This window comes from Ctenocephalides felis, unplaced genomic scaffold, assembly GCF_003426905.1.
Source record: "Ctenocephalides felis isolate EL2017-DRISC unplaced genomic scaffold, ASM342690v1 CF-g0.4_SCAFFOLD_03572, whole genome shotgun sequence".
In the NCBI taxonomy this organism is placed as follows: Eukaryota; Metazoa; Arthropoda; class Insecta; order Siphonaptera; family Pulicidae; genus Ctenocephalides; species Ctenocephalides felis.
The window spans coordinates 41729715-41736743 of NW_020539726.1; positions in this window are offsets into that span (position 1 = coordinate 41729715).

Below are 7029 nucleotides of genomic sequence, written 5' to 3' on the forward strand. Positions count from 1 at the left end.
CTTGAAACGAATTTTTAAAGAATTCCGTGAAGACAGTCGTCATTTCTTATCCGATATATTTATTTGATCTAATTAAAAATGAGAAGAAAAAAGTGTGTCTTTTGTTAAAAATAAACAGATGAAATCATTTGATAAGAATTGCAAATATTTCACAATTAAATTGAACAAACATCATGTGAAATAATCTTAATTATTTTAAAATAATTATGGCAATAAAAATGATTCACTGTTAAAGTAAAATATCCTCAGAGGAGATTGAAACATTTTTAAACACATTTTATGTATATATATTTTAATTTAATAACTAAACTAGTGGTGTATGGCATCATGCCTTAAGGCAAATTGCTGTACCGTAAATTCGAGGAATATTGATTTTTTTCAAATAAATTATTATCAATACTGTAACTTATATATGTTTAACTAAATAACAGAAAACTAAATAAACAAAACTTAATCAATCGAACTTAAAATTACGGACATTGTCTAATATTTATAAAAATAATATAAACTGAATTGCAAAGTTAAAATTATTTATTTAAAGTATATAAGTGAGCTTTAGAACTTTAGCTAGAATCAAAATTAAAATCCGAAAAAATTGTTTTCCAAAATCAACGGTTTCGTCAACACAAGCAATTTTGAATCATTCAAATCAGATGCTTAGTTCTTTCAAAAACTGCCATTTTTTGCACATTTAGCTCCAAAACGGCTAGGCCTGCCTTTGACAAAAAACTAATCACCACTTCTCCCGATAAATACAAATTGAATGTTTTTTAGACCATCGAAATCGGATGCTTCATTCTCTCAAAAACTCGATTTTTATTTTCTGCACTCTTTGCTCCGTATCTCCGAAACGACCGGACCTGCCTTTGACAACAACTAATCAGCAAGTCTCCCTATCAATAGAAATCGAATGTTGTTTGCATTATTCAAATCGGTTGATCCGTGCGCCCGAAAACGTGGAGGAAAAATTGTATCCATACATACACACACACACATTTTATTATTTCTGATGTATGTCAAAATGTTCAGAAACCATCAAAACGTAAAGATTAGCAAAAATTTTTTTTTCAGATTTTTGGACGATCACAATAACTTATCCTATAGGAAGTTAATAATAAAATGACTATTAGACTTACGCATATTACAACACTTTAATTAATGTAACACAATATTTTTAATAATAAAAATAATTTTAATTATTCAATTATATATATTTTCGACTTTAAAATGTTTTAACTGTAGTATTTTAATTTATTATAAACCAGTCACAACGGAATGTTATCATTTATTCATTGTTGTTAATTAATAACAAATGGATTACGTCTAGAACTGAAGAAGTTGTTGATTAATCTGACGCAGATTTGCTCGCCAAAAACACATACAGATATATATATATATATATATATATATATATAATATGCTTATAATTATGGTTTGTGCTAATTTGTAACCGATACATACTTAATATTAGGTGTGGTTCACATAACAATACTTTTAACTAACTGAAGCTGTATAATTCATTGTACATCGTCATTTCAGTCGTTATATTTTATGTCATTGTGTAAAATACACTTTTTGCTATATATACTTCTTAAATTGTCACTTTATCGCATATAATGATGACTATTAGTAGCTATTAGATAAGGATGGACACCTTAATCAGGTAATCAATTTTTAAGGATTTTTTCAACAATGCTCTCCTCTTGGTGACACTTAAAATTACCCTTACCTCTACCAAACAACATTACGTATATTTGTAGTACCTAGAAAAACTTGTAAAGTTACTCGATTTTTTTTAAAAAAATTAACCTTCGGCCCTTTTAAGCCTCAAGTGGTCACTGAACAAACCCTAATTCATTTTTCTAATTAGTATGGCAGATGTATGAGGTAATCAGTTTTTGTTTGCTGGTCAGTAGAGTCAAAGTTCTTAAATCATCATCATCTCTACTAATAATTAGAACAAGAAATTAAATTAACGCTTGTCATGTGAACACTTACATAAAACGCATCGATGATGTATTGTTATATCAAATGTATCCATCCATACAAACGCATACTAAACAGATATTTATATATATATTCTATATATACATATATATATATATATATATATATAGATAGATATAAAATATACATTAAATATGTATCAGTATTAGCAGCTACAGGGATCCCCATTACAGAAAAACCATTTCCGGATGATTTGTCATTATTTAGAAGGAGGTGTGTCAAATACATTATCTATGTTGAACACATTGTTTCCATAAATAAATTTATATATGTAAAATATATATATATATATATATATATATATACTAGCTGACCCGACAGACGTTGTCCTGTACCCACGTTTTCAATTCAAAAGTTCCAAATTTTTTAATATCCTATACTATACTTTTTAATATCCTATTTGATGTCCTGCCTTTATGATTCATTTGTGGTCTTATTATGAACAGTATAAGAAATTCTAAATAAAATAATATAGTATCTGCGGTAAAAGAACAATATCACACTTGATTTTACCACACAACATAATTGCTCAATTGTTTAGTCTATAATATTCATATCTCGTACGATATATTGTGCTTTTTGGCAATTATAAATTCCAAAGTGCATTTTCTTACTAATAATTTAATAAACATTATCTTTATGTTCAAATCTTAGATGAATTGATTTGTAAAATCTAGTTCATATGAACACCATTCAATCTAAGATCAACTTGCTAAATATTCCATATCCAATGCCAAACAAATGAATTTTTGACACGAGAGAAACAAAATTCTAAATCATTTTTGTTAACAAGCAGATTTTTTTGTATTGTTAAATAATTTAGTAAAGTAAACAAAAATGCGACAAACATAAATTTAAAAAATAATGTATATGCAATTTTTGACATTTTTGGCGTTATTTATTAAACTGAATAACCAATGTCATCTGCCAAACCATATACGGCTGACTGTATCTTATATTATTTAATTTCTGGCACATCCCAGATCCTTTTCGGCAATAATAATGTAGACATTACATTTTCTTGTATATTATATTCTAATATTATCTAGGCTCATAATTTCAGCAAAATTCAAATTTCAAGTGAATTGACATTTTAGCAGATGACAGTTTAAAGTTTACAATGTCAAACAATGATAAGTGTTATTTTTGTAATTTTCACCATTTATTTTACAATATTACTATAGTTTTATGTTCAATAAATCTTAAAAATTTCCTTTGACAAGCTCTAAAAAGATTTATCAAAATCCGAATAACCGTTCAGGAGAAGTATCAAATCATACATTCGTACAGAAGAATTATATATAAGACTAGCTGACCCGACAGACGTTGTTCTGTACTCATGTCTACAATTTTTCAATTTTTTATACTAATATTTACTGCTTAGTTAAAAATAATAATTACTGTTTTTTAAATTACTATTTACACCAATATAGAGTGATGTTGAATGTAGAACTATTTCAAATAAAATGATTGTTCTCAATTCCCACAGTTAACACTTAATTATTCATTTAACAAATATTAAAAAATGTTCAATAAAATTGTATATTAAAAATTATACACTGCGATTTATAGAACATATTTATTTCCAATAGCTCAATTTATTTTATTGCATTTAAGGGTTATATAGTATTTTTAGTCATACCTGTAGATGTGGATGTATAAATGAATGATTTTTTGTTTATTCACGACTAAAACATCGATTTCCAAATTTATGACACTAAAAATTATCGTCTGCCTTTGTGATTTATGTCACAGCATAAGATACACGTGTTGAAAATTGAAATCTTTTAAAAAGTACAACAAATTCAGAAAGAATTAATATATAGCATTCGCGGCAAAGGTGCAATATCACCTTCTATTTTTTTACCCAAAATATATGCTTCAATAATGTTGCCTATAATTTTTATAATTTCATACCATATTTTAACTGGCTTTTAGTAATTTTAATATCTAAATTACATTTTTTCTCCAATAAATCAATATACATTATTGCTTAGTTTATATTTGAAGTGAATTAATTTGTCAAATCCTGTTCACATGTGCTCTATTCAACTTACAATCAACAAAATTATTGCTCTGTGAATTTTTTTACTGTGCTCCAATTTACTTGATATTTTGGAAATAGGCTAATCTTTATCTTAATTTCAATGTTTTTAACAATTTGCACTCCGTCACCATCCACAGCATTAATTGGATTATTACTCTTTTAATTCTGATTTTATCAGAACTTGTAATACACTATTTTAAAGGTGATTAAATGAGCTACAACTTTCTCTATCATTAATTTTACCGTAACTTCTCTTATCGTAAAACGGCGAAGTTAAGAGGCTCGAAAGACCTCTGGTTGGACAGCCCTTAATTAAATCATACATCTATCAATATTTGTGTAACGAAAAATAATAAACAATAATAATTAGTCAGAAAAATACCTCGAATTTCTTATTATATATAATATATATATATATACTTTTTACGTATTCTTTCAGAGGTATTATGATGAGAAATTGGTTGTTTTCTTTTAAATGTTTTGTTTTTCATGAAATCATGAGTTTTTTGAGAATCATTTGTACTAAAGTTTGTTGGTATTTTCTAGAATCCATCAAGATCTCTTAACCAAGTTAATTCTAGATTGAATACGATTATTTTTAATTTTGGTGGATATGGCACTCAAAGTATTTGATTTAAATGAAAAAAAAAAAACATTGCATGCGTCCTTTATCTGCATGATAGCTCACTAATTTTACACGCATAAGTAACTCATTTTAAACTTATTTTGAGCACTATAAAAACCCATTTTCATATCTAGCCTAATAATGTTCCTAAAACACTATAAAATAACGATTTATTAAGATTTTAATTGATATAATTCTGTTCATTACATGATTTTCGTTAAAATGTATATTTTTGAAGGTGTTAGCAAAAAATGATGAAAAACGCAAAAAAGAAACAAATATTCAGTAGCCAGTAACTTGAAAAGTATTTCCTTTTTTGAAAAACATTATTAAATATTTTTCTCGTATAATTAGTTTTTTATCGATACCCCAACGTTATTTTGAAAAAAGTAAAATTACACCACTGAAAAGAAATGTCATCCACCCGAGAAGTGGTAAAGGAGTCTAAATTGTTTTCACTTCTGAAGAGTAAGATGAACCTAGTTCCAAAATTCCAAACGAATTGGAAAATAGTAAAAATTTCAGACCCAAAGCGCTCCATTGAGTAAATATTCTGCGTACCCAATGACAAATATGATTTTTGACACAATGAAACTTGTAAAAATTTTTTTTGTATTGTGACTTAGTATAGTAAGGCAAAACTACTGCAAAATTGAATATTTTCGAGCGCAATCACTTATGGTTCGTCTCCTTTGCGCAAATTTGTACGGCGAATTTGTTCGCAAAGTGCGCAAACAAAATATTGCAAGCAAAAGCAAACCACGCGCACGTCAGACGCATGCGCAGACTGCATCACTTGTCAAATGCATGTTATATTATTTGCATCTTATATTAATTTAATTTTTGGCACATCTCAGCTGCTTTTCGGCATTAATAATGTAGACATTACATTTTCCTTATTCATAATTATGAATTTATTATATTCTAATATCGCCTTAGCCTATAAGTGAATAGAAATGTTTGGCAAATGACAGTCCTCAATTGTTTTTAATGTCAAACTAAGCTTCAAATATTTTCAAGGGCAAACAATGATAAGCGGTTTTTTGTAATTTTTTCTATTTATTTCTACAATTTAACTATATTTCTATGAATCAAAACATTCTAAAAAATTTCCGAACAAACTTCAGGAAGATTCATGAAAATCCGAATTTAGTTTAGGAGGAGGAAATATGAAACTTACATTGTTACAGAAGAATTTTATATATATAAGATATATAATATATATATATATATATTATATATACGTATATATATATATATATATATATATATATATATAACTGGATCTTAATATATATATATATATATATATATACTGGATGTCCCAAAACTCAACGTCAAGCAAAACGGGGTGTCAGTATTGGTTAACCATTTTCAAAAAAAAAAAAATAAAACAAAAAATCTCTCACGTTAGAAAATTATGACCCAAAAAATCAGTTTTTTTCTAAAGAGTTTTTTTTTAAAATTATGATTTTTGACAATTTTGAAATTTTGTAACAAATTGACTTTTTTGAGAAAAATTAATTTTTCATATATGGAAATATTTTGTAAACTTTGAACTTTCTTTTCAAGCAATATCGCGATATCGCATTGCTTGACAAAATGACTGGATCTACCTTGACAAAAACTGATCAGCACGTCTCCCCGTTAATATAAATCGAATGTTATTCTGAATCATTTCAAATCGGTTGATCGGTGTTCCCGAAATCTTCTACGAAAATTTGTATCCGCACAGACATACACACACGCGCACATAAACACACACACATACATCCATTTTTTCTAAGGTATGCCAAAACGTTCAGAAACCTCTGAAACGTAAAGATATATAAAAATTTTCATTCTCGATTTTTTGCGATTACTATAACTTACCCTACGGGAAGTTAAAAATTAAACAATTACTATAAATATTACAACAAATTTTATATAAGTATATATAAATATTATAAGCAAGTTTTCTTGTTTTATATTTGTTAACCTACTGAATGATGACACACATACTGTGTCGAAACGTACATAATAAATAGTTAATTATTACAATTAACAATTATATGAAAATGTGGATGAAGTGATAAATGTTTGGTCACACACACTTTTTTTTCAATTTTTGTGCTAAACGATTCAGAATGACTTGAAACGTCGAGAACATAAATCTTTGAGAAGTTAATAATTCTTTGTTCTCGACGTTTCGAAACGTAAAGATTTCTGATTATAAAAATAATAATTAAATCAAGAATAGTATCATTTTATAAAAATGTGCTTTTCAATAATATTAAATTACTTTTGTATACGTTTCGGTGAACAGTTGTTGCAATCATCAGTGCATTATTTTGGATTAATCTCTTTTATT